Consider the following 20,848-nt stretch of genomic DNA (forward strand, 5'->3'; position numbering starts at 1 on the left):
CCCATCTGATGATCTCAACTTCATTCATGAGAACAATGATGACTATCCAACTGATAGTGTTCCAGCAGCAACCCCAATATTTTTAATAATAGTCACATTGGTAATGAAACCCATCAAGATTCAGCTCAGCAAGAAAGATGGACCAAGTATACATGGAGCCCATATAACAGTAAAGCATTTATGTGAATTTCCAAGATCTCTTTTTAACATATTGTGACAGTATATACAAACAGATTGAAGAAAATGTAGAAGACAGTATAGATACTTTAACAGACCTTTACCATAGTGCTGCAGAAGAGTTTAAAAAAGTGTACAAAGGTAGTAAGTTAACTGACATATCACCACAGCCACCTTGGTAGGATGATCAGCTGGAAGCATTAAAACAAAAGAAATATAGGCTTTATATAGGAAATATATAGCTCTAAGGCTCCATGGGAAATATGGACAGGATATTGCTATATATATATATATAATGTAAAAGGAAATTTAAACAAACATTTTATTTGAAAAAGGAAAATTATTGCCATAAACAGAGGGAAATTCTCAGTGCATCCAGACATGATTCAAAATCTTTTTGGAAAGTGTTAAAATCCTGCAGAGTAAATCATAAGAATCCTTCCAAAATAACAGTAGAACAGTAGTTTGAACATCTTAAAAACCTGTTGAACTGTAATTCTGACTGCAGCTATGATTACAGGGACACAATATGGGAATACACAGATGCAGATGACAGTGACTATTTATGTGAATTAAATGACCCCTTTACACAAGAGGAAATTAATGAAAGTTTAATTTGCTCAAAACAAGCAAATCTCCTGGCCCAGATGGCATAGTTAACGAATTCCTCAAAGCAACTAAGAACTATATCTCACCATTATTAACAAAACTATTCAATAAACTTTATGACAGTGGTATATTTCCTAGTAGTTGGGGCAAGAGTATTATTTGTCCCCTACACAAATCAGGCAGCTTCTCAGACCCAAATAATTACAGAGGCATTTCCTTGATAAATTTGTTGTGTAAAGTTCTTACAACAGTAGTTAACAACAGACTGCAACATTGGTGTGATAACAACAATATTATATCTGAATTTCAAGCTGGCTTCAGAAAAAAATTATTCCACTATTTACATTTAGTACTAACTACTAAATGACTTTATCGCGCGTATCCAAACCATGGGCTAATTACGTCTGTAACCCAATCACCCCTCGTAACTCAATCACCCCGGGCCACCACTCGGCACCGTGCCCGGGGAATAATCCCGCGCAAGCATCATCCCGCCCTTTGTTAGTCCGTCATTCGCGAGCAGCCCTTCCCCAAGTACACACATGTGTCACTGTATCTAATCGCTTTCCCATTTTACGTTTCCTTTGTACCCAGTCGCGAACGTTTCGCCGATTACGCTTTGAATACCATATATTCCAACACTCGCCGTATCGCATTTATTCCGCTCTACTCCCGAACTTCACCCTCGGGACAATTTACGCTTGCGGAATACCAACTCACCACCCCGACTTTTCGTGATGCCTCCCAAGAGAAGAGCAACCGTCAACCACAAGCTTGTGAGGGGAGCCAAGCAGGCCAGGACAACCAGAAGACAAACCCCGGGAGTACACATTGTACAGGAGACAACAGCTGAGGGTGAGTCTGCCAATTACGGAAATATCGAAGGTGGCAACAGAATTAACGTACAATCGGCACAGCTTGTAAATGCCGCGCAGGTTGCCAACTCGGCTACCCAGGTAAACGAGCAACTGGGAAAAATACTCCAGTTGCTGGAACATTCAGCGCCCGGCCCGGTTAGCGCAAACCAACAGGTAAGGCTTGGTTTTAGTTCTCCCGCCATTTCGCCCAACATAGGGAGAATCCCCGATGCGCACAATGAGGCCGACGGTGACGCGGCCCCAGCCAATCACATCGCTGGATACGGGGATTCCCTTTCCTTCCGTGCGGACGGAATAGACGCGCACGTCAAACAACAGGTGAGGGAAAAAATCTGGCGTGGCGAGTATGTCGACCTCGGCACAATATTACCAAACACCGAGGGAAGTCACGAGGACGGTACGATTACCATGGCGTATGACTCCTCAGGTAAGGTAATTTTTAAACCAATAAAACAGCAACCAAAGCGCCTGTCCCTGGCAAGCTGGACTTCAGCTTTCCACATTTTCATGTGTACTTACGTTAGTAGGCACTCCGAGGTCCGCACAACCCAGGGGTTGCTGTCCTACATGGAAACCATAAGAACGGCGGCACTTCGATTCGGGGGGGATGCCTGGTCAACTTACGACCAACAATTCCGACACAGAATGTCAAGGGACCCCTCACAACGCTGGGACAACATCGACGGGGAGTTGTGGCTGAAGTACATGGTAACACAGCCGGTACTACAACCAGAATCAGGCGGACGGGGCGCAATGACACTCGTACAGGGGGACATCGCCAGTCAGGTATGCTGGGATTTCAATAAATTTGGCTGTAGCAGGGTCAACTGTAAGTACACTCACAAATGCGGTAAGTGTGGCAAACATTCCCATAGCTCTAGGACCTGCTTTCGAGGGAATGGGGTCCAACCGACCCCATACAAGCCCAATCAGCCCTTTCCTAACAGAAAACCAGCCGGCAAGGCAGGTAAATTCAATGGCCCCTTCCCCCGTGGATCTCAATGAAATGGCACCCTGGTTACGCCAATATGCTAGGGTCAATTACAGAGATGCAAATTATTTATGGGTAGGTTTTAGCTTTGGCTTTAAGCTCGAGTTCCAGAGAAGCCGCACGGGTCGCCTGGCACGAAACTTGCGATCAGCCACACACCAAGATACGGCAGGCTACGTGAAACAAAAACTACAAAAGAAGGTCGACCTTGGCAGGATGGCGGGCCCCTTCAAGGACACCCTGCTAGGCATCAGATTCGAAGGTGAGTTCTATTTCGATAAATGCTTACCATTTGGCTGCTCCATATCTTGCGCCATATTTGAAACGTTTAGTACCTTCTTGCAATGGTGCATGCAATCGCATCTTCCAACGTGTCCGGTCATGCATTACCTGGATGACTTCCTAACAGGGGGCACAGCAGGCACCAGCCACTGCTCAGACAACCTCAACGGATGCGTGAATACACTTGAACAGCTTGGGGTTCCTATTGCGCACGACAAGACGGTGGGCCCCACAACCAAACTGACATTCCTAGGGCTGGAAATCGACACCATTGCAATGCAGATCAGAATCCCAGAGCCCAAGATCAAGGAGGCAACAAGGGAAATCCAAGACATCCTGTCAACAGGTAACATCAAGGTCACAAAAAGGGCCCTTCAGTCCCTCATAGGCAAGCTTAACTTTATGTGCAGGGCTATACCAATGGCAAGGGCATTCAGCTGCAGGCTAATCGATCTGCTTAGCAAAGGTAAGCAACCATTTCACCACATTAGGATTACCAGCTGGGTCAAGGAAGACCTACAAATGTGGTTAACATTTCTTACGAGTTATAACGGCATTTCAGTGTTTCAGGACCAACTATGGGTGGACAGCGATTTCCTCCAGCTGTTTTCAGACGCAGCGGGTGGTGCCGGCTTTGGGGCCTGCATGCAGGGCAAATGGTTTAACTGCGCATGGCCACCCCAGTGGGTGACGGATGGAACTACACGGGACTTGACGCTCCTGGAGCTGTTCCCCATCACACTGGCCATCCAAATCTGGGGCAAGCAACTCGCAAACAAAAAGGTCCTCTTTTACTGCGACAACCAAGCCATCGTAACAATAATCAACAAGCAGTCAACCAAGGCCCCCAGAGTGATGAGCCTACTCCGTCGCCTAAGCCTGCAGTGTCTCCGATATAATATTATGTTTAAGGCAAAGTATGTATGTTCCACTGCTAACACTATTGCCGATGCTCTCTCGAGGTTTCAGCTCAAACGCTTCCGAGAGGCAGCACCAGCCGCGGACCAGAACCCCACACCTATCCCGTGCAACATATGGCTGATCTGAGGCAGGAAGCCGGCAGACTCCTACAGCAATCTCTGTCTACTAATACATGGGCCACTTACCAAACAGGCATCAATGCCTTGCACCAGTTCCGGTCCGCACACCAGCTACAAGAGGTGTGGCCAGTCTCGCTGGATCAGGTCGTAAACTTTATTGCTTATCTATCAGTCACTCACCACTCCCCTAACACAGTCAAGACTTACATTGCAGCGCTGTCTTCACACCACAAATTCCACGGGCTCACCGACTGTACAAACCATTTCCTGGTAGGCAAGATTGTAACCGGCTTACACAAATCAGCGGGCCGACCAGACACCAGAAAACCGATCACTGCAGATCTGCTGCAGGTAGTAACCAACAATCTGCCTCACGTATGCTCATCAGCATATGAAGCCAGGCTGTTCAAGGCAGTCTACTGCACAGCCTTCTTCGGTTTCTTTAGGGTTAGCGAACTCGTCCAAACTGGACCCTCAAAAACAGCTTGCGCCATCCAGAATTTAAGCTTCTCGGGCAACCCCCAGCAGCTTTCAATCCATTTACCACACTCAAAGTCTGATCAGTACAGGATGGGGACAACAGTTACAATGTCACCTATACCAGGTAATCCGCTATGTCCGGTAGTTGCCATCAAGCACTACCTGGAGGCGCGCCCCTCCGGCCCACAACATGCATTCGTCCACTTTGACCATTCCCCCGTTACAAGGTAACAATTCCAGGCACTCCTAAAAAAGGCCTTAGCACACAGCAACATAAACACGGCCTGCTATTCTTCGCACTCCTTCTGCATTGGGGCAGCCACATCAGCAGCCATGAACGGGGTGCCTGAACACCTCATACAACAATACGGCAGGTGGAAATCAGATTGCTACAATGCTTACATACGCTTACCAACAAATTCAATGTTGCACAATTAAATCAAATAGTCTTTCATGGTACTTACTACACTTCTTATTGTTTACAGTTTGGATGGTGGGATCTAGCTACATGGCCAGGGCACGGCAGTACTTGCTCCTGAAGGGCACCAGTCCGAACCAACCGAGGATGCTATGGCTGGCACGAGGGGGGATGAGGTGGAAGGAGCTGGACACCATTCTGGATGCACAGGTCAAGGCGACACGGCGCAGCCCCAGAGCCCTCATCATTCACCTGGGCTCCAACGACCTGTGCTCGGTCAGAGGCAGCCAACTCTACCTTGACATGGTGGCATCAATCCTTCGGATACAACTCCAGCTTCCTGACACCAAGATCATCGTATCCTCAATGCTGCCCAGGCGCTACTGGCACGATGCCAGGGATCCACGAAAGATCGAGGGGATGCGGAAGAATATCAACCGCCGACTGACCAACTGAGTCAAAGAGCTCGGCGGTACAACAGTGCCACATCCCCAGATCCTGGCATCTGACAAGACATGGTACGCCTGGGAGGGCGTCCACCTCAGTGACAAAGGACTGTGTGTGTTTACGGACAATTTATTGCATGCCCTGGCGCTCGTTTTGCGCCAGTAAGGATATTATCTCCACAGGTTAGTGTTTCCTTTCAGTACATAAGCAAGCCGGGCAACAATGCTATCTCCGCGTATCGCGTGGCTGTGGGTGTGGGGTAGCACTCTGGTGCTTTGTGGCGGGGTTCTTGTGGGCTACACTGCTAGTAATAAATTAACTTGCTTCCAAATTAATACTCGTGCTTAAGGCTACCTGCTTTTCAGCGGGAACCTTTCCGGGGTTACCTGCTTCTCAGTGGGAACCTTGTCTTTCCTGACTTTTTAGCCGGGGAATCGTAGAATAACATACGTTGGGGCAAACAATTGCCACGTATATGGGCCCGGCGGCGGAAGTCGTCTTGTCAAGCAGTAGCTGACAGTTGGGTCCGCGGCGGGAGCCGCACAATGGTTTTGCTAATGGGGCCGGGCAGTGGAATCTGCTTTGGCCGGCTGAAAGGGGCCGGGCAGCGGTTGACTGACTTAGGCCAGCAGCGTGGAGCTGCTTTTGGCAACGTGGGAGTTGCCAAGCAATGGTAGCGTTTAAATATGCTACCGTGGGGGCCGGACAGCGGTAGCATTTTTGGTATATACAATTAGCAGCTAAGTAGCCCACTAGTACCTGCACACCCTCGGCCATTTAACCCAATCTCATCTTCTGTTTTATTACAGGCACGGGCACCAACGGCTCGGTGGCCCGTGCCTCTCCTTGGCATATCGCGGGATAATGACCAGATATTTACCCTACAAGCTGTGGTCAACAAATATTTATCAAAGAGAAATGGAAGGTTTTTATTATCAAAAGCTTTTGACAGTGTGAACCACAAAATGTTATTTAACAGATTCCTTCAACTGGGAGTTAAAGGTAAATTTCTGAAGTTTATAATTCAGATGTATTCAACACTGTGCATGTGTGAGAACTGACTGTGGACTATCGCCATACTTCAAGTGTACCATGGGTACTCGTCATTGGTGTATCTTAACCCCTCAGATCTTCATCATATTTATTAATCTGTTGATTTCAATGTTGGAGGAAGAAGGTGGTAGAGGTGTGTTTATATCTACTCATATCCCTGATGTATTTGCTCTGTTATTTGCTGATGATGTGTCAACCATCTCTGATACTGCTCTACAGCTTCAAAAGAAGTAAAGACCCTGGAGAAATTCTGTGATGATACTGGCATGAAAGTCAACCTGAATAAAAGTAAAATAATAGTATTTCGGAATGGAGGTCCTCTTTTGAATGGTCAACAGATAGACGCTGTCAACATGTACAGATATTTGGGACTTATTTTCTCACCAAAGTTATCTTGGACCAAGGCCCAAGCATGTCTAGCAGCCCAGGCAAGGAAAGCATTTCCATCAATTCATAATTATCAAAAACAATTTGGATACATCAATCACCATGATCTTTTTAATATTTTTGATGCTATGATTTCACCAATCCTATGTTATGGATCAGAGATCTGGGGAACCAGCTACTGATTCTGCAAATCCTTCTTGAAAGTAAATAAGTTCACCAATAACAACATGGTTCTAGGAGTCAAGAGCTGTCAAGTACTAGTGCAGACTAATTCAGATGGAACAACTCAGGCTTCCCATCCAAGCTTATTTTATACTAAAATCTCTTGATGATAATGGTAAAATTACATGGGCATCACATATAAGAATGATTTTATTCCAGTTTGGATTTGGTTTTGTTTGGCTAAGCCAAGACATTGGTAATATTCAACATTTCATGACAGATTGTAAACGAAGATTTACGACTGCCCTCAATCAGAATTGGCACTTTTCCCTAACATCATCAACGAAATGCAATTACTACTCAGTTCAAGTCATTACTAAATGTGGAATCATATATTACTTGTGATGTGTCTTCTTACCAACATAGACTTATAGCCATGTTCCGGTGTAATAATTTCAGACTTGCTGTTGAACTGGAGCGTCACAACAACATCCCATATAATGAACGTGTCTGCACTTTCTGTTTTTCAAAGGGACATAACCATGTAGAAGATGAATTCCATGTTCTTATGATTTGTGACCAGTATTCTAGAGCAAGAAGAAACTCTTTTCCCAAGCGTCTCGTTACCCCTCCCTCTATTGAGAATTTTATAAGACTTATGTCAGCTGAAAATTAACAAATTATAAAAAGCTTAGGTAAATTTCTCTTCCAAGTCATGATTATTCGAACTGAAACACAGTGTTGAATGATAAATCATTATAAAATCTACTCAGCATGCAAATATATATACAGTATATTTCCATTGTATTATGGGCCGGTGGCCTGAAGTACCGAATAAATTTGTCTGTCTGTCTGTCTGTCAGAATTGTGTTGAATGAATTGTAGTTGTTAATACACATAGGACCATACATGGTGAGAGATTCATACATATTTTTGTTCAATTGAATTTTATCTCTGACAAACAATTTCACACCAGAATCAAAGAGCACAAAACTTCAACCATCAAATCAGATAGTAAATCAGCCATCTTGGACCATATCAACAACTGCTCCAATCCCAACATCAACTGGGAAAACATCCTAATCCTCTCCAACTCCATGACTTCACTAAAAGAAAACAGAAGCAGTCCAGATTTGCTGCCACAAGCCATCAATCAACATAGATCAAGGCTATTTCTGCTTACTTTGAACTTATCACCCCATCTATGTACACTTAATCCTGTTTAATTGGCTTCCTGTGTTACTGCCTTCATCATGTCTTCTCTGTCCATCATGTTGTCACAGTATTGTTACTCATGTTAATCTCTCTCTTGTATGCAATTGTTGTAGCTGTTAGTCCGCCACCTACTATATATATTGTGTACCATGTTCACGATTCGTAATCAATCTGTTGGAGATGAAGCATCACATTTGCCTACCGGAGAGGAAAATCACACCCCCTGCGGCTAATTTTCAATCTAGGACTAAGGAGATAATATTATCAACTCAATCGTCACCAGCTACCTGATTCATAGAGCCTACAACAAGTAAACAACAATCTCAGGACTACTTGAACGCCAAGCTGGCCGGCTGGCCGCCATTGTTCAAGCGAGCACCCCCCCCCCCCCCAAGCGCTACCCCCAGGACTTAACAGACTTTTCCCAAGGACTAGATAAGTCACCCTACCATCTCCCCTTATTTCCCCTGTAAATACTATAATATCGTTCATCCCAATTTTTTGTTTAAATACCAGCTGTATGCCAGCTATCTCTTCATTCCTTGTATATAATTGTATATAGTTGTTTTATTCCATTTGTGTTATCAACACTTGCCATCCTTCACCCAACGCCACTCATACCATACCTCGCCTCTCCACCCCTACCCCACCCCGCCACCCTACCCCATGGACCCCTCCTTCTCCCCAAACCTGGAAATCACTTCCCGTCTTTTCTCAACATCCATCTTTTCCACCCCGGACCCAAAAGAGTTCCCCGGGCTCCCTAAATCCCACAATCATTCCTCCCAACTTTGGCTTAGAACTAGAAATTATTTCCCCTTCTCGTCCCCCCAGCCAACCCCACCCCAACCCCTTACCCCCGCCTACAAGAACCAACAAAAGAACAATTAACTCCCCAGCTGAACACCAACTTAGCCCTAAAAAAAAATGTGATCTCCCGCCCCCCCCGCCCCCCCCAAAAAACCCAACCTAACCAGACACGAAAAATCCTACTACTCGCCTTCCACGCAAATTCCACCACCCTCCTCAATGAAAATTTCTCACCCAACAAATTTGCAGTCTGCCTCAAAAAAGCAAAAATTAACTTTATATTCATCAACGCCTGCGGCCGTGGGTTCAAAATTACCTTTACAGATCAAACTTCTCTCAATCATGCCATCCGCTCCCCCATTATAGACGGACTCAACAGGTCCCTGGATGGCAGATGGAAATACAAGGAGTTATCTACCTTGATTCTAGAGACATCCCGGAGGACATACAAGGATTCATCACCTTTGCTAATCAATCCCCAAACCAACCCCAACCCCAAATTACAAACTTCAAGACCGTTAAGAATCGTAAAAACACCCAGGGTCGCCCATCTAAACTAAGTGTTTTCCTAACGTTTAAATCTACTACCCTCCCTACCCACATAACCTTCGGGGCCCTTAACTTTAAAGTTCACCCCATCCGGAAAAACCCGCCACAGTGCATTTACTGCCACTCGTTTAACCACAAGTCATCAGACTGTAAAAAAAAAACACTCTGCCCCAAATGCGGATCCGAGAATCATGCCATCCAAGAGTGCTCATGGTCACCTTATTGTGTCAACTGTAATGCAGAAGGGCACACCTCTAACCAAAACTCTTGTCCCACTAAACAGAAATTCATCTTTAAACTCAACAAAAACCTAAAACAGTCCGACCCTCCTAAGCCAGCCACCATTCCCCTACTACAATATTATCCTGACGACCCTGAGGACTCTCCCTACCCCTACTCTTATCACTCCCTAAACTCAACCATCCACTCCGTCGCTCCACACAACCCCCCCCCCCCAAAACACATTCAAACCACAGAGCTAATCCAAGTCCCCCCAAACCCCAACCCACAAACACAACCCCAGGCAAATCACCAAATTACAACACTGGAGACATTCATCACCACTCAACCCAGTCCCCCCCTTCCCATCCCTGTACCCGTACATTACTTAGCCAATAAAATTCAACATCTTAAAACAGCCCCCTCTGCCAACATTACACCACAAAAACTTCATTCACACCATCAAATTAGTTGAATTTATAATAGCTGCCATTCTGCTCAAACAACCCACCATCAAAAAAACTTCATACACTAGCCACAAAAACTAAAGTTTACCAAAAATCATTTGCAACACTTCAAACTACCTACCTTAAACTCAAACATTAACCACCTACTGCACCCTAACCCGAATGCTAACTCCAAAATCTCCATATTAACCACTCACCCTATAACTTAAACCCTCACTATGACCATGATTCAGTGGGACTGCAACGGCCTTCGCCCCAATGGACATGAATTAAAAGCCCTCATCCTTAATCGTAAAAATACAACCCCAAATAATAGCTCTCCAAGAAACTCTCCTCTCACCTAAACACACTTTCTCTATCCCCGGCTATCAATTCCTTCGCAAAGACAGGCCCAAACCTACTAACAGACCCGGTCCCCCTCATGGGGGGCTGGGCATATACATAGCCGATTAACCCCACTTTAAAACCCTTAACATCCCCACCCCTAATCTTGAAACCCTTGCCATAGATACTAACATCAATAATACTTAAATAAGGATTATTAATATTTACCACACCAAAACCCAACCTTTTACTATAGCTGACCTAAATGTTCTAAGTAACCACCTTACCTCTAATCCTTTATTAATGGGAGACTTTAACGCCCACCACCCGCTCTGGGGAACCAGAAAATTCACCGATAAATATGGAACACTACTAACTGAATGGATTAACAAAACTAACCTTATCTCTCTTAATAATCAACCCACCCGTTACCCCACTAACCAATATCAAAACCCTACAGCAATAGACATCTCCATAGCCACACATAAACTTTCCAGCCTGGTTAACTGGCAGTGACCACGCCCCTATCAAAATCTCTTTCAACCACTCACATAACACACCACCCTCTGCTCCACAACCCGACCCAAATAACCCCTCACACATTATTTTCAACTACCACAAAGCAGACTGGCAGCTATTCACCAAACTTTGTAAACAGACACCAACTTATTATATAACAACAACAAGGACACCTTTAACGACAACTACACAAACACTCTCTACAACATAGCTACCAAAAGCATCCCAACCAGCAAATATACACAGGCCCACCCACCCACCACCCCCTGGTGGACTGCTGATATACAAAAACTTAGATACAAAAGAAAAAGAGCCCTCAATAAAACTAAAAGAGATAAATCCAAAATTCAAGATTTTTTAGACCTACGCCATCAAACTCAACAAGCCATTAAAACCGCTGGGAAAATTTTTGTTCAACACTTAAAATATCTAAAAACAACTGGCGTACCATTGGGAACAAACTTAAAGCAATTAAAGGGGTTAGAAAAAAAAACACAGTTCAAATTTCCAAAATCTTAATACCAATAAGATAAAAGCCAATCATGTGGCTACTCATTTCGCAAAAATCAGCAGTACCACCAACTACCCCCCCCCCCCATTTCCAAACCACCATTAAACAATATCCCCCCTTCGAAAAACAACCTGATTTAGCCCATCTCCCTATAAACAAAACTATAAATATACATGAACTAAAATACGCACTACAAAACAAAAACACAGCCTCAGCCACAGGACCCGACAACATGAGCTTCATCATCCTAAACAAACTACCACCCAACATGCAAAACAGCCTACTTCAACTCATCAACAAAATATGGCAACAGGCACAACACCCAAAACATGGAAACTTGCAAAAATCATACCAGTCCTGAAGCCAGGAAAACCCCCAAACGACCCAGACTCCTTTAGGCCAATTTCTCTCACATCACATATCTGCAAAATTATGTAATACATCATCAATAAGAGACTTAAAAACCATATCTCCCAACATAATTTACTAAGCCCGGACCAGAGCAGCTTCACTAACAATAGACAAACCCTTGATCATATTTTACATTTAGAACACGATGTCAGGATAGCACAATCTACAAAACAGTACACTATGGCCATTTTTATAGACTTTAGCAAAGCTTTCGACATGGTTTGGCATGACGGCCTTATCCAAAAAATTCAAAATTCTAACATTAACGGTAGAATTCTTAACTTCATCCATTCATTTCTTAAAGACAGGACAATAATAGTTAAATCCCACCACACTCTCTCTGACACTCAACCACTACAAAATGGGACCCCCCAAGGCAGCATTATTTCCCCAACTTTATTTAACTTCATGATTGATGATATCTTTCCAAATTACACCAAAAAAGACAAAATTACTACAGCTAAATTCGCAGACGCATCTCCTTTTGGGCCTCCTCCAACTCTATTAGCATATTAAAAATTAAATCCAGTCTGCACTCCATAAAATCCAAGAATGGGCGTCCAAATGGGGGTTCCAAATAAACACTAAAAAAACAATATGCAAAACACATGCAAAACTACTCACCCAAACTATATCTCAATAATGAGGAAATTACCTTCCAAAAACAAGCAAAATTTTTAGGCGTTACATTTGACCAACTTCTAACATGGGGTCCCCATATTTCAAATTTGGTCGCCTCTTGTGAAAAAGACTTAAATCTCATGAGATCAATTAAAGGTAACGGCTGGGGATCAGACAAGCAAACCCTCCTCAACATATACAAAACACTAATCCAACCAAAACTAGACTACGCGTCCCCGGTCCTTAGCGGCATCTCAACCCCCAATTTCAATAAGCTTAAATCTATCCAATATAAAGCCCTAAAAATAGCCACTGGCACCAGGACTGGAAACCCCCACATTACACTCCTATTAATGACCAACACTCTCTCCATCACCCACAGAATACTATAACCAGGGTTGCATGAGACCAAGGATCAAGTCCTGGAAAGAGCGAGAATAGCAGATGCTGCATTTGGACTGGCCACATCAAAGAATGACAGACTTGTTCCTGTTATAGAGGAGCTCGTTGGACAAGTATCCTTATTGACCAGTGCTGAAAATACTCGAACAGGAGGGAACTTTTCATATGAGCATCAGGATGACTCTATGTACAGAAAGCAGTACATTAAATCTGTGACTGAGTGTACTGATGACCAACAACCAGTGAAGAACGGGACACAAACATTCCATCAACATCACAGAAGTGGTTATGCATCAACACATGTTGATATCAGGGACATGAGTGACAATGATGTGCCCTGTGGACAAAACTGGAGCCCTGCTCCAAGGAATATGAACATGGAGGAGCGTAAGGTGTCACAACCACTATTATGGAACATTTATGGACAATGAGGTAGGACACATTTTAGTATGTCTGAGAGTCTTGTGAGATCTATGCAATGTTTTCAATGCTGTAGGATAGGGCACCTAAGCAGATTCTGTTTTTCTAATTAAACCAAACGTGTGCAAGGGTTAACAGGGGCAGTGCTACATGAAGATTTGAGCCTGCTGCCAATATAGCAAATATTGATTTTGATAATGTCGATAACATCATAGGCCACACTTTTACAATGAGAAATAATACAGAACCAGATCATAGAAATGATAAGTGATTTGGGCGAGATTGTTGTCTTGACATGTAGTATGCATGGGCTTATCTCACAGCAGTATTAGGGTTAAGATATCTGGAAAGCCTTACACTGCCCTATGTGACTCAGGTGAAACTTTGAGCTGTATGTATTCAAATGTATTCTCATCTATTGGAGGTGAGTGTAGATTTCCTATAACAAAATGAGGTGCAAGGTCATTGGTTGTGCAGATGGGAAACCATTAGATGTGTTAGGTGTATCTACAATTCCTCTTACAGATAGTCAGCTATGTGTTGTACAGGACTTTCAGGTCTTTTTGTTTTATCAATTGATGTGTTGTTAGGCTTAGATTTCTTGAGAAGCCAGAAGGCTAAAGTTGATATTAGCCATAATAGGTTGACTTTGTAGGATGGACTAACAGAGACAAATTTCATTGCCTATTCAGATTAATACCAACCTTGTTACATGTATATGTGATGTGGTACCACCACCACACGATGAAACTTTGTTGCCGGTGTACGTTAAGTTAGTCGTTGTTGAGCCGATTGAGTCTATTGCAGAATGGTTACATGTGTGAGGTGCTTAGATATCTCACTTCATCTGTCAATCAAGTACCATTGTTTAGGTTGATGAACCCTGCTAGTTCAGATATTAAGTTGGCGATAGGTGTCATTGAAGAAGTCGATATTGCCGATGTGTATGGAGAGTTAGGAGACAGTGACACCACACATACCACGCCTATCACCACAGGTGATAAAGCATTCAACCATGTTGATATTGACGGGAATCAATCATTAGGTGACGGGAATAAGGATATCCAAATATGAAATGGAGAGGAATGCGATACCAAGTCCGATTAGCAGATGTCTCGGAAAGAGAAGGGGTCCTAAGTGAGTTTCTCAGTTTAGAAATTGTGGAGGATTTCCATGTCAGAAGGACAATGACAGGGAAGGTGAAGAAAGAAAACAACAAACAAGTAAACAATAGAACTGCACGTAAGGAAGTGTGACAACCATATAGGTATATGATATACGGAGGGTATGTAGATCCAAGGTTATAATAACAAGTTGGTTTTAGTCCCAAGTTATAGTGTCATGTGTCAAAGCAAATGGGTACCCAGATAGGAAATCAAGGATGATGAACAACGTCGTAGAGGTAACATGCCTACGTAGATATGAAATGATAGTAAGTCGTAGAGGTAACATGCCTACGCAGATATGAGATGATGAACAACGTCGTAGAGGTAACATGCCTACGTAGATATGAAATGATGGTAAGTCGTAGAGGTCACATGCCTACGCTGTCAAGCCGTGGAGGAGACATGCCCACGTAGTAATAATGTCGACAAGGACGTAGAGGAGACATGCCTACGTTATTTGAATATAAACACATAGATGAGGACATGCCTATGATGTTTCAAAGCTTGAAAGATCAAGTCTAGAGATGCCTGACAGTCTCTAGTGGTGAGGTAGATATGTCTCTACCTCAAGTTGCTGAGTATATTGAGGACAGTCGAAAGACTAACGATGAATTCACTCGGGACGAAGGACAGAGGGTCGATTTGTCTCGTAGCCTGGGTGAAGACCTATAAATCGGTCGTGGGATGTAGATGATTGGCCAATCATATTTGTACAGAAGAGTTTTGCCTAGTCAGAAGGCTGTTGTATACCTCCTGTTGAGGAGAGGAAATGTTTGAAGAGAGTACAGATGGAATATTAAAGAGGTTTTGTTTTTTTCATGAGTTATGATGCTGACACAGATAAAGACACAACGATAGGAGTGAAAAGGGACATTCGATTATATATTACTGGGATTGAAGATGTATCAAATCAACCTTTTAACCTAAAAATATTCAACTGACCCACAAGTACAGCATATTATTGACACATGAACTGGAACTGTATGAACATAAGCGCTGTGTTCTGCGGTTTACTTAATGTTGGTAGACATTATTTATGAGAGAGTAATATGTTGTATGGTATATTGGTGACGATCAATTGGGCTTGTTGTTTATTGTTTTCACTTAGGGAAGATATGGCTTTATAGGGATAACAGAGTAGGAACTGAGATCAGATTTAAAATCTGAGAGGTAACTTGGATATTTGCGTTCTAAAGGACCCTTAGGCTTCGCACTTAAAGCTATGATGACACTACTCATGATGTGGAACCCATTGACGACATGCATTCCGGATATCTATCTCTGGGGTCAATACCTTCAGATATATGGGACAATTTAACGTACGAACAGACATGGTATCATATATTCATTACTGAATTGCCCAAGATCTCTAACTATCAGATTCAGCTTAGAGGGACGTGAGGGAATATTAGTCTTCAGGCGAATCATACATCCTGTGATGAGAATATGAGGGCTATACTGAATTTTACTTTTAAGGGGTTACTTTGATCAGGAACATTTTTCTTCAAGGTCAAATTGTTGGTTCTCAGACTTGCTCCAAGAGAGAATTGCTACCTTTTATTGGTGAATTCTCACCCAATTTATTTGGTACCGCCATGACAGTGATGTGAACATAATATGTAAACATATCAATATCTTATCAAACAGAATGAGAGCTGAAGAAGCAGCTTTTTATGTGTCACATGGGAACGTACAATATCCCATAGTTGTTAACGAATCGGGGAGACCTGCTCCACTACCTTGCACCATCGCTACTCAAACAGCTGCTGTTAGGGATGTAAAGTTAATCTATCCATTGGTTCCGCAGAGACCTGAGAACATTGAAATGTCGCAATATTAGGAATTTAAGTGATCTCAGACATACTAGTGTCCTCTTGTATAAATGTTGATGTTATACTGTATTCAAGATGTTACCTTACTACATGTTTTATGTTTTTGTGCTTACCTATATGCATTTATTTATAATATATACGAATGGGTACACCTACCATATGAGAAAAACATATGTTGAATTTCATGAGAGAAAATCTATCCGTTATATGTTACCAGGATGTTGTATATGGTGCATTGCATTGCATCTCAGGAGTTCATTGATGTTTGAAAACGGATACTGTATTTGTAGATGCCGCAGTCTTCTACAATAACACTTGTGAAGAGTTTTACCATTAGGAATATATATGTTGTGGCATGTTTGATAACTTGAATATTTGTTGATAGATTGCACGTGCGATCACTGCCCAATGAGACATTTGACAATATTCTATATAGGTGCAAGTCCATTGACTTTACGATAAGTTGATGTTGTTTTGATGTTGAAAAAAAACCACAAAAAACTATTGTGATTGTTGAGTCAGGTGAGATGTTGTTTGTTTACTGTGTATAGATGCTGAAACTAAATCTCAACATTTACTTGAGAAATTATAAGAGCAAACTGTTGTAATCTTCAGTTAAAGAGGACTTCATGGAGTGTAATGCATGAATTTAAAGTAATTTCCTATTTGATCTACAAATGACTGAATTTTGGACAATTAACTCTTTTGGACATCAGAGTCAAAGTTTACACATGTAGGAATGAGCAACCTCATTCTAAAAGATGATGGAGAGAATCATTTCTAATTAAACTTCCACATTTAATAGGACATTTTTGATCATCTGATATGGAGAACTTTTCCCATTGGATCGAGACCATAAGAGTCAGAGTAAGTTGAATATGTTCTAGAACATACGGACATGGAACGAGTTGATGATACTGAATAGTAAGATTATATATTGGATACGTAGAACTCTGAAACTGATCACCAGTTGGTTATTGGTGTTGTGATACTATTGTGATTTTTGCCTGAAGGAAAATGCTCATATGTCTTTAAATATAAGATCGAAATGTTAAGAAAATGTTTTTATTACCAATCTACATCTACTGAAAAAGCGTAAATTTTACAAAGAAGAATTGTTTGATTATGCCTTTATAAGTCTTGGCATGTTATTATTCTCAGATAGGTACAACCCAAGACAGATCCTATCTGAGACATTACCTTGTTTAAAATTTCATTGTATTGATTTTTCTGGTCCTCAGATGCATACACACACATGTTGTTACATATTGATATTGTACTATTGTATTTACATTTCATATTCTATTATCATTGGTCAATCGCATGGGACATGCTCTACAACGGGAAGGGCATGTATAACCAGGGTATTTTGGAAAAAGGTTTTTTTAATATTTACTTAAAATGTAGTTTACTAAATTGAGCTTTTGGGTAAAATATGGATGCATATGAGAGAAGTGACCGTACGGGGTGAGGGCATAACCCCCAGGGCAAATGATTATTGATTTTGCTTCTCTTAAGTGATAGAGATAACTTTTCATTAATCTGAGGAAATTAGTAGAATACGGTCTTGTAGTATAATGGTCAGAAGGGAAATGAATGGATGGGACAAAAGTTGGTAAGTCCTGATGTGATCAAATATTTCTGTATGCTACTACGTGACTGGAATGTCTAAATAACAAGCTTCATTTGAATCACAATCTTTTCGGCGCCTTCCAGTCTGACAGAGTATTGGGTTTACATCTAGGGTTGTTTTGAGTTGTGGGTATGTTCAGTTGACCAATGATTTGACCATTAATTTAGGAAATTAGTTGAGTGTTTGGTTAGAAGAACTTGATGGAAAGACTGACTGAAATGGGAATTGGGGTTCATAGAGAAGTCAGCGTTATGACTCATTTCTCATGATGTCAAATATGATTTCGGTGGGAGGAGCTAAAATTATCATCGATAGTATTTTGTTAGTTGTCCGAGAGTGGTGCGGGGAGTCGGGAGCGTACAGCTGAACAGAAAGGTTCTCTGTAGGTTTTAGGATCCCGAGTCAGAAAAGAAGTAGAGTTAACGTTCATCAGAAAAACCATCAGGCTCTTCAACCATCATCTAGGTATGTGTTGTATCTATATCAGGCAACAACAAGAATATATTTGAGGACCATGTGTGTGTATTTATGATTAACTCTATCATAAATAAAAAGGACTGGAGCAAACCATCTGACTTGTGATTTTGAAAGCGAGCTACATCATCCCTAGAACCAAGGAGTAGTTGATAAGTAGAAGTGACCATAGGTAGAAGGGTAAAGTACCCGGAACCTAAGGTTACAATACACCAAACAATACTTAATTACTTGGCTGGTGCCCAACACAAGCCCATCTTCAATACAATCAAATGTAAATACGCCGACATCAACAAATACATAGCTCATAAATTCAAGCAGCATCCCAATCTAGCGCCATACATGTTCCACCTCCATCACCTAATCCAAACCCACAAACTCTCCTTGATTACACATACCTCCCCCCCCACCACACACACACACACACACACACACACCCCATTACATAATAGACTTCCCCGTCCCCCAAGTAGACACCTCCATACACACACTACTTCAATCACAACGTAACCTCACCAAAACAGCCAAATCAAAACTAGCACTCACACATATACACATGGCCTGGCCAACATACACCCACATATACACAGACACTTCCCAAAACAATAACCACGTATCCGGCATAGGAATACATATCGATCAAACCCAGCCTGTCTCCACTAACTTTCATTACCTAAACCATTCAAACAACAACACTGCTCAACTGCTAGCTATTCTCACTGCAATCCACTCCACTAAAACAATAAAGGAAAATATCTTCCTAATCATCTCTGACCCCTTAAGCGCACTCACACAAATCAAAAACAAACACTCCAACACCCGGCCCGATCTCATTAACAACATTATCCACCTCACCCACCATCTCTTTACACAAAATCAACATATACACTTCCTATGGTCCCCGGGCCACTCAAACATACCAGGTAACCAAATAGCACATACACTAGAAAACACTGCCACCACCAACTCATCCCTTCAAATTCATTTCCACACATCTAAAGCTGAAGTCAAAACCCTATTCAAAAAGTCCATCAGCTCCCTTAACCATAGCCAATTACTACAACTCTCCAACTCCCCATGGATAAAAACACTTTATTCTAAGCCCAATACCAAATGTCGCAATTACAGCCCCCATCCCCAAATGGACAAAATAATAACCATAATTATAAGCGGCACCCACAACCTTAATTATAACCTCTACAGACAAAACAGGCATACAGATGGAAATTGTACCCACTGCAACACACCCGAGGACCTTCACCACATAATCAACAATTGCCCTAGATACACCACATAGCGCACCCAACTTTACAACACCATCTCCCCCGCCCCCCCCCTAAACTTTTTTCACCGGATAATACGCAAACCATATTCAATGCCATTGCCACTTTCATCACCAATAGTAACTTAACAAACCGCTTCTAAACTAAACCCCTAGCAAATAAGGCCATTTTCTTAACCTATCATCGATAACATGAAAACAGGATCGAGATTCAAATCTCCCAACTTAATGCACTTCACTGACGTCAGCGCCCTAAGCCCGTTTATCCATACCACCAACTCAACATACCAGTTATCCAGCCCACGGTCACCGGCACCCAAGCCCACTTACCACGTCACAGCACACGACTGACCAATAGTAACTCCCTCCCCCCCCACCCCCCACCTTACCATCCCCCAATTACCTAAACAGCCCTTTAACCCCTTTTTCTTTCTTTACCATTATTAACCCACTCACATAGCAGCTTAACTGCTACACTATTATACCCACCCAATCCCCCCATTTTCTTTAGCGCAGGTTACGCCCCTCCCCACTTACAGTTTTTTGGGCATGGTGTTTACTTATTCTCATTTTATTTATTGTTATTATCACCACCTACCCCGTCTGCGAAATGCAGTAAATGCGAAGCAGACGTTAAACCACTTAAAATCCATCCATCATTATTGCTTGACTAAGGTATAAGGTTCTACACTACATTTTAAAAGTCACTTCCCTGTATCACAAAACTATTTCACGATACGTTCGTGAAAGTATCGCCAAAAGTGACTCGAAAATGGCATGAAAGTGGCAAGTTAATGGTGCGAAGTTTCATGTAAGTGGCGCAAAAGTGACGGGATAGTGCTGCAAAAGTGGGTAAAATGGCGCCATATTGGTACACTACATGTACACTTCAGAAATGCTGTCATGTGTTACTTCCCCATGTATATCGGATGCGAAGATACATGAACATGTATGTTCAATCCAACCTGGAGCTATATTAAGTCTGTTCCTCTGGTTATATTTAGAGAGGTGTAGGTGGTTACGTCCATTAATAGTACAAAGCTTTACATGGAAATGTTCTTAAAAAGGG

The 20,848-nt window shown here is 42.4% G+C and overlaps 2 protein-coding genes and 1 pseudogene across 2 annotated transcripts in view; 1 reads left to right on the plus strand and 2 right to left on the minus strand.

Annotated features, from left to right (window-relative positions):
• LOC139441717 (B-cell receptor CD22-like) overlaps positions 1 to 20,848 on the minus strand; it is a 328,007-nt gene that overhangs the window by 105,231 nt on the left and 201,928 nt on the right. The window lies entirely within an intron of this gene.
• Positions 1 to 20,848, minus strand: part of LOC139441735 (uncharacterized protein DDB_G0286299-like) — a 79,858-nt gene that overhangs the window by 1,275 nt on the left and 57,735 nt on the right. The window lies entirely within an intron of this gene.
• On the plus strand, positions 1,444 to 2,699 carry LOC139441746 (uncharacterized; annotated as a pseudogene).

This window comes from Haliotis cracherodii, unplaced genomic scaffold, assembly GCF_022045235.1.
Source record: "Haliotis cracherodii isolate W230 unplaced genomic scaffold, xgHalCrac1.p SCAF_43, whole genome shotgun sequence".
Classification (NCBI taxonomy): Eukaryota; Metazoa; Mollusca; class Gastropoda; order Lepetellida; family Haliotidae; genus Haliotis; species Haliotis cracherodii.